Here is an 8781-nt window from a genome sequence, read left to right as displayed (position 1 = left end):
TTCAAAGGGGAAACAATACAAGTGGTACAAGGAAGTAAAAAAAGAATGAAATTCGCGATAGTAATCATAATATAAAATTTGAGGTTATATTTATATATTTCATTTTTTGATTAAAGTAAATAAAAATAAATATTGTATTTTGATATAGTTTTATCCAAAATAAGATAGAGCGCATGCAGATTTTACCCCACCTTGATAGGTAGAGATGTTATTTCGGCATACCATCGACACAAGGAAAAATATATCAAAACAGATAAAAAAAAAAAGAAACAACGGAAGTGAGAAATCATCTCAAAATACAATAGAAAGCAACATTCTAAAAATAATAATAGCTACAATGAAATAGTGCGATAATCGAAATACACAAGACAGTAGTAACAAAAATATAAGGCCAAGAAACTCGAGGAGGACTACTATGACTATTAGCTGGTATGAAAGGATAAGCATAAGACAATGCTCTCCTACATACAATTAACAACCTTCTATCATAATTCGTGTCCTCTACAATCATCTATCTAAGACCATATATTCGATAAACTATAATTATGTCATGTCCAATTTAATCACTTATCCCAATACTACTTCGGCCCAATTCTACGTCATGTCTCAAATGATTTTGCAAAGTGTATAATGGGATTTGGTCAATGTCGACTTAAATAGTATTAAAAAGAAAACAGAATCTTCCAGGAACAACGTCATATTGATTCTCATTCGCACAATGTTATTGGTCTTTTAGGATGACCACGTTTCTACTTTTTCTTTCACTCTTTTCCACAAAATTAAAAAATATTATAATGTTATGAAATAACTTAACTTAGTAAATAGCAAAATAATTAAAAGGACATATATTGAAATGAGAAAAGAGAGACAGAAGAAAGGCAGAGAGAAATTGCCGTGTATTAATGTTTTTGTATCTATGTCTCAATTTCCTTCTTTGTATCGTGCCTTTATATAGGCATGGAAAGTAGAACAATATGAAAGGAAAAAATGGTAAATTATTGGTGGTTGTAGTTTAGTGGGTAATCCACTTATAAGGTGGACAATCCACCTTCCACTTTCATAACACTCCCCCTTGGATGTCCACGTGTAAAAAAAAATTTACAAAACATAATATACATATTTATCATGAATATCCATAAAGCTTGTGTTTACATATCTGATAATACGTCTTGATTGCTGCCTCATTAAAAACCTTACCAGGAAAACCCAGTGGGACAAAACCTTGGTTAAGGAAAAAAGAGTGCAGCGCGTATTTTACTCCCCCTGATGAAAGCGTCATTTGATATTTTGGAGACGGCGCATTCCAACTTTATATCTTAATTTCTCAAAAGTTGATGTAGGTAATGCCTTTGTGAATAAATCTGCAAGATTATCACTTGAACGAATTTGTTGTACATCAATATCACCATTCTTCTGAAGATCATGTGTGAAGAATAATTTTGGTGAAATATGTTTCGTTCTGTCTCCTTTTATGAAGCCACCTTTCAATTGAGCTATGCACGCGGCATTGTCTTCGAATATAATTGTGGGTACTTTGACATCATTTTTCAGGCCACATCTTTCTTTGATGAACCGTATCATCGATCTCAACCACACACATTCTCTACTTGCTTCGTGAATTGCTATTATTTCAGCATGGTTTGAAGAAGTAGCAACAATGGACTGCTTTGTAGATCGCCATGATATAGCAGTTCCTCCGTGTGTAAATAGATAGCCTGTTTGAGATCGGGCTTTATGTGGGTCCGATAAATAACCTGCATCTGCATAACCAATAAGGTTTGCGCAACCTTTGTCAGTATAAAACAAACCCATATCAATCGTACCCTTCAGGTATCGCAAAATGTGTTTGATACCGTTCCAATGCCTTTGCGTTGGGGAAGAACTATACCTTGCTAGCAAATTAACAGAAAATGTTATATCCGGCCTAGTTGCGTTAGCAAGATACATAAGTGCACCAATAGCACTGAGATATGGTACTTCAGGACCAAGAATTTCTTCATCCTCTTCTGGAGGTCGAAATTGATCTTTTTCTACTTCAAGTGATCGAACAACCATAGGAGTACTTAATGAATGTGCTTTGTCCATGTAAAATCTTTTTAAGATTTTCTCAGTGTAGGCAGATTGATGGACAAAAACTCCGTCTGCTAAATGTTCAATTTGCAGACCTAGACAAAGTTTTGTCTTTCCAAGGTCTTTCATTTCAAATTCTTTCTTTAGATATTCAATTGCCTTTTGGACCTCTTCAGGGGTTCCAATGAGATTTATGTCATCAACATAAACGGCGAGTATAACAAACTCTGATTTTGTTTTCTTAATAAAAACACATGGACAAATAACATCATTAATATAGCCTTCATTTATTAAGTACTCACTTAGGCGATTATACCACATGCGCCCTGATTGTTTCAGACCATATAATGATCTTTGTAATTTTATTGAGTATACTTCCCGAGATTTTTTACATGCTTCAGGTAATTTTAATCCTTCTGGGATTTTCATGTAAATTTCATTATCAAGTGAACCATAAAGGTAAGCTGTAACCACATCCATTAGGTGTATTTCAAGATTTTTATGTACAGCTAAACTGATGAGATATCGAAATGTTATTCCATCCATAACCGGTGAATATGTTTCTTCATAATTGACTCCGGGTCTTTGAGAGAATCCTTGTGCAACAAGGCGTGCCTTATATCTTACAATTTCATTTCTCTCATTTCGTTTTCTAACAAAAACCCATTTATAGCCAACTGGTTTTACACCTTCAGGGGTTTGGACTACTGGTCCAAAAACCTCACGTTTAGCAAGTGAGTCTAATTCTGATTGAATTGCCTTTTGCCATTCTGGCCAATCACATCTACGTCGACAATCTTCGACGGATTTAGGTTCAAGACTTTCACTATCTTGCATGAGGTTAATTGCAACATTATACGCAAAAACATTATCCACCGTAATTTTTGATCGATCTAAATTTATCTTATCACCGGTAGAACTTATTGAAAGTTCTTCATTCACTTGAGTATCGGGTTCACTGATTTCTTCAGGAATATCAGGATTACTCAAACCTTGACCTTCTTCAGGAAGTTCGTGTGTAGTATCATCTTTATTATTTCTTACGCTTCTTTTTCTAGGATTTTTATCCTTTGAACCCAACGGTCTACCACGCTTCTGGCGTGTTTGAGATTCAGAAGCTATGATACTTGTAGATGGTCCTTTTGGGACATCAATTCGGATAGGTACATTCACTGCAGGGATATGTGACTTAGTTATCCGTTTCAAATCAGTAAATGCATCTGGCATTTGATTTGCTATTTTCTGTAAGTGGATGATCTTCTGCACCTCCTGCTCACATGTGCGGGTGCGTGAATCAAAATGTGATAGTGATGAAACTTTCCACGCAATTTCTTTTTCTTTTTCGGGTTCTTTTTTCTCTCCCCCTAATGGCGGGAAAATTGTTTCATCAAACCGACAATCTGCAAATCGAGCAGTGAATAAATCTCCAGTCAACGGTTCAAGGTATCGAATTATGGAGGGTGAGTCAAACCCAACATATATGCCCAATCTTCGTTGAGGGCCCATTTTTGTACGTTGTGGTGGTGCTACAGGCACGTATACTGCACAACCAAAAATTCTCAAATGGGCTATATTTGGTTCATGACCAAATACTAATTGTGACGGAGAGTATTTATTATAATATGTCGGTCTGAGACGTACAAGTGCTGCTGCATGTAAAATAGCATGACCCCAAACAGTAATTGGCAATTTTGTTTTCATTAGTAGAGGTCTTGCTATCAATTGTAGACGCTTTATAAATGACTCTGCAAGGCCATTTTGAGTATGAACATGTGCAACAGGATGTTCAATTTTTATCCCAATTGATAAGCAATAATCATTAAATGCTTGGGATGTAAATTCTCCAGCATTATCAAGGCGAATGGCCTTAATTGGATAATCTGGGAATTGCGCTCTCAATCTTATTATTTGTGCTAACAACTTCGCAAACGCCAGGTTGCGAGATGATAACAGGCACACATGAGACCATCTAGATGATGCATCTATTAGGACCATAAAATATCTAAACAACCCACTAGGTGGATGAATAGGGCCACATATATCTCCATGTATACGCTCTAAAAATCCAGGAGATTCGATGCTGACCTTCAGGGTCGATGGTCTGGCAATTAATTTGCCTTGATAACAAGCAGCACATGAAAATTCATTATTTGTAAGAATCTTCTGGTTCTTTAACGGATGTCCAGTTGAATTTTCAAGAATTCGTCTCATCATTATTGATCCAGGATGACCTATTCGATCATGCCATAGCACAAATATATTTGGATCAGTAAACTTCTGGTTTACGATCATATGTGCTTCAATTACACTAATTTTTGCATAATATAGGCCAGATGACAGAGTTGGTAATTTTTCCAAAATATATTTCTGGCCTGAGACACTCTTGGTTATACCAAGATATTCAGTATTTATTTCAGTTAGTGTCTCAACATGATATCCATTTCTGCGGATATCTTTAAAACTTAACAAATTTCTTGGAGATTTAGAAGAAAATAATGCATCTTCTATAACAATTTTTGTCCCTTTAGGCAGAATTATAGTAGCTCTTCCGGAGCCTTCAATCATTTTGGAATTGCCAGATATCGTAGTAACATTAGCTTTTCTTCTAAGCAAGTTGGAAAAATATTTCTCGTCTTTAAAAATAGCATGAGTTGTTCCACTATCAATTACACAAATATCTTCTTGATTGATCATTGATCCAAATAAAATTTGAGGCATTTCCATATTTTCTTCAAAAGGAAAAAAAATAAATAAATATTATAATTAATACAGAATTTATTATACAAAATTTTATTTTATTACATGGATCTAGAAAAATACAAACATAATATTTAATACATATAACAACAAAGAGAATTATTTAAATATTATCGGGCTTATCAACATTCATATTTACTTATGGAAAATTAAAGAAATCAGCTACATCCAGATGCATGGGCTCAATATTGTCCTCAGAGATAAAATTTGTCTCTGGATTATTTTCTGCCCTCTTTAACGATGCCTGATATAGCTGAACCAAGCGTTTTGATGACCGGCAAATCCGCGACCAGTGCCCCACACCTCCACATCTATGACATATTGTTTCTGAATTATTCTTCGGTAAAGCTTCTGGCTTTTTACCCTACCTTTTATATTGCTGGTTATTTCTCGGTGCCAGCCGAGCATCATGATTAAAATTTCTTCTTTGACCACGACCACGACCACGACCATGACTGGGGCCATGGCCTCTTTCTCGTTGGTTAGAATTTGCCTGATTCACTTCAGGGAGTGGCAAAGAACCAACTGGCCGATTATCATGATTTTTCATTAATAGTTCATTATGTCTTTCAGCAATAAGAAGGTGAGAAAGTAATTCAGAATATTTTTTAAAGCCTTTTTCGCGATATTGCTGCTGCAGGAGCATATTCGCGGGTGGAAATGTGGAGTACGTTTTTTCAAGTTTATCTTGTTCCGTGATTTCATCTCCGCATAAAGTTAACTGAGCTATAATTCTAAATAAAGCAGAATTATATTCAGTTATATTTTTAAAATCCATCAGTCTCAGATTTAACCAGTCATAACGTGCTTGTGGAAGCATGACCAACTTCAGGTGGTCATACCTTTCTTTTAAATTTTTCCACAATTTCAAGGGATCTTTTAATGTAAGATATTGTAATTTAAGACCCTCGTCGAGATGGTGGCGGAGGAAAATCATAGCTTTTGCACGGTCTTGACTAGATGCCGTGTTATCATCTTTGATGGTGTCTGCCAGACCCATTGATTCAAGATGAATTTCGGCATCTAGTGCCCATGAGGAGTAATCTTTTCCAGAGATATCCAAAGCAACAAATTCAATTTTGGAAATATTTGTCATTTTATAAAAATAAAATTAAATAAAACTCTTACCACTTTTGTTACCTTGAAAATTAGCCGGAGCCTCGTGCTGATAACGTGTTATGAAATAACTTAACTTAGTAAATAGCAAAATAATTAAAAGGACATATATTGAAATGAGAAAAGAGAGACAGAAGAAAGGCAGAGAGAAATTGTCGTGTATTAATGTTTTTGTATCTATGTCTCAATTTCCTTCTTTGTATCGTGCCTTTATATAGGCATGGAAAGTAGAACAATATGAAAGGAAAAAATGGTAAATTATTGGTGGTTGTAGTTTAGTGGGTAATCCACTTATAAGGTGGACAATCCACCTTCCACTTTCATAACATATAAATTTTTTATCTCACACACTTTTTTTTTAATCAGTTTTTAAAAAATAACACATTTTCTTATTCGATAAATATTTATACTTTTTAGTTAAAGGAATTTTTATTTTTAAAATAATTATGAAACATACCAAATTCCTTTTGATCATATATCTTAAATTTCGTACTGAATCAAAATACCTATATAATCCAATAGAACTCTCACGTAATGAATGACGGCATTTACTAAAGAGACATGTATTTAGCAGCAGTAGATTATAATTTTACAAATCACTATCTCTATAATAAAAAGTACTAGTGGTGTCACTACTATAAAATTTCCAGTTACTTTCAAGGAAGTACATATGAAAATTGAATGAAGAGGTATTGTTTAATAGTACTTTATTAATATAATAATTAATAACATATGACATAATTTCGCAGCAACAACATATCCAAAAAGATCCTCTCTTAAAGCTGAGGGTCTTTCAGAAACAGCCGCCCTACCTTTCAAGATGGGGATTAGGTCTGCGTACACTCTACCCTCTCCAGACCCCACATTATGGGATTATACTGGGTTTATTGTTGTTGTTGTTGTAACATATCCAAAAAGATCCTACGAGTGAGTTTCGGCCATTTGAGGAAATTAAATTGTACGCAAATTTTTTGCTTGTTTTATTTGAAATAAAAAAATTATTTTTAATAAGCCATCAACTTAAGAAAAATAATTTTCAGGAAAGAATTTAACAAACAAAAATTAAAATTATGGTTAAAATAAGAAAATTCTTGTAACAAAAATAGTATAAATAACCCAAGTAAGAAAAATAAAAATAGTAATAGAATAATTGGAGAATAAGATGAAAATATAATAATAATGATGCTCTTAAGATGAAGAGGAAACAAACAATATGCTCTAAACAAAGAACCATACACTCCCACAAGAAAGAGAGAAACCACGCTTGACTACATGCTAAAGCTTATTCAAATTTTCGACCTCTATAATAATTTTTTTAAAGTCATGTTCTTGGTAGATTAAAGATGTGTCATTCTTATCTTTAGTCCATTTCTACCTCTCTCTAAATCTATCATTAGCAACTTCTTCCACCACCTCACTGAAGTATCTATGTTTCTCTTCGTTATATGCCTGCATCATCTTAGTCTAACTCGCTTCTTGCATCTTAGTCCACCACGGAAGCCATTTCCATCTTACCTCTTATATCTTTATTTAAAATATTGTCTCTCCTAATATGCCCACACATCAATTTAAGCTTCCTCATTTTCGCTATATTCATTTTTAAACGTGTGAATTATCTTGATTGGTATAGCTTATTTTGTTGTATAGTCAAGGGCTTATCCCGACAGTGCTTACAACACTCTTAGAGGCTATTGTGGACACAATATTTTGAGTTTTTTTCTCCATCTTTCAGTCTCCAACCCCTAGGCTTGGCATGTATATATATGTGTGCATGTATGTATGCCATCAGTTGTAGCCTCGACGGCTAGCTAGTACTTTATTATTTTGGCTTGTCTTCCTTTGTTTATATGACTTATTGTTATTCAGGTCATGACCTTAACGATTCAGGCTTAGTATTACAGATGTTGTGCTATCCGATTTTTTGGGCCCAAAATTTAGTTAGCTAGTATTTTCAGTGGCAGACTCGATCAAATACGATATCGAGTGCATGTCGCGCCTCCCCTATTTTGAGGCGTGACAGATACATTCTTAATTATCACGTAAAATACCTGATACAAGCCTCCATTTCATTCACCCACACTCTATAAAATATAGAAAAAAGGAGAATAAAAATAGGCCATGGGCAAGTGGAATTAAGTGCATGTTTGGATTGGCTTATTTTAGTGTGCTTTCAAGCCAAAATAGTTTTTAAGCAGTTTTGTAGTATTTAAATAAAATAAAAAAATATTTATAAAAAATTATTTTAAGCGAAAATAACAAAAATAAATCAAAAATCATTAGTGAAAAATTGAGTGGTGTTTGAATGAGGTATTCTTTCTCCTTCACTTTCCCTATTTGAGGAATATTAGAAAATCACAAAGGGGAGATTTCAATATAATCGTCCTAGCTAAGCCTCCAACTCTCTATTCGTGGTTTCAAAAGGATTGATGTACTCCTATATACCAAAATAGATCTCAGTTTGAATAAAAAAAGATTCTATTTTTCAATAATAAATCCAGCTAACCCACAGACAAAATTTTCTTAGAATATAAAAATATATAAATAGAAGTAGTCTATATCTAAATTTCACTTTCAAATTAATAATGGAGTTACAATTAATCAATGATTAAAGTGTCCACTGTTCGACTAACAAATATATCGTTGAATAAAGAAAGTCGACACATGTTAGAGAGCAACTGCTGGGTCATTTTGATATAGTCAATTAACTAGTGCTTGCTCTTAAATTTTAATTACATGTGTACTCACGTCGATATCACTTTATATATGATATTTAAAGTTAATCTTAAATAAAATCTAACTTCAAATATTATGTCTATACACGTTACAGTTGTAATAATC

The sequence above is a fragment of the Solanum dulcamara genome, chromosome 8 (assembly GCF_947179165.1).
Source record: "Solanum dulcamara chromosome 8, daSolDulc1.2, whole genome shotgun sequence".
Classification (NCBI taxonomy): domain Eukaryota; kingdom Viridiplantae; phylum Streptophyta; class Magnoliopsida; order Solanales; family Solanaceae; genus Solanum; species Solanum dulcamara.
This window is presented reverse-complemented; position numbering follows the sequence as displayed.